This window comes from Trachymyrmex septentrionalis, unplaced genomic scaffold (genome assembly GCF_001594115.1).
Source record: "Trachymyrmex septentrionalis isolate Tsep2-gDNA-1 unplaced genomic scaffold, Tsep1.0 scaffold161, whole genome shotgun sequence".
NCBI classification, from domain to species: Eukaryota; Metazoa; Arthropoda; class Insecta; order Hymenoptera; family Formicidae; genus Trachymyrmex; species Trachymyrmex septentrionalis.
The window spans coordinates 287,508-288,079 of NW_017304770.1; the positions used below are offsets into that span (position 1 = coordinate 287,508).

A 572-nucleotide genomic window follows, 5' to 3' on the forward strand; every position below is an offset into this window, starting at 1 on the left:
GTCAGTTAATTGTGTCCTGAGGATCATTTTATTAAAACGATAATACCGGAAAATGTAAATATATATACATAATATATCCCTATATATTCCAGCAAACGAGAATGGATTAAAACGAATTTTTTTCTATCCGAAGCGTTTTAAATAGCGTTTTAAATAGCGTTTTAAATAGCGAATACTTTTTTTTTTGGATTTAATTGGATTCAATTGGATTCAATTAGATCCAATTGGATACAATTGGATTGAAAAACTGCATTTCCTATTCAAAATTTTACATTGAATAGTATTCACAATGTACAGAAAAAGCTAATATTATTTTTAGATTGAAAGGCATAGATATGTTCTATGCAATTTCTATAAATGAATAAAAATGCATTCAATTCATTTTAATATTCGTGAATCAATATTTCTGAAAATCTGAATCCATTTCAATCCATTCTCGTTTGCTGGGATATATTATTTATGTTAATATAAAATATTAAATAATATTATGCGCCTATAGGGATGTTGTCCGAGAAACACGTTTGCGATAGTTAAAAAGTTGAAAAAGATTAAAAAAAAATATATATATATAT

The 572-nt window shown here is 25.3% G+C and overlaps 1 protein-coding gene across 2 annotated transcripts in view; it reads right to left on the bottom strand.

The window, feature by feature from the left end:
* LOC108746218 (reticulocalbin-2) overlaps positions 1-572 on the bottom strand; it is a 3,591-nt gene that overhangs the window by 2,284 nt on the left and 735 nt on the right. The gene's annotated exons all lie outside the window — the stretch shown is intronic.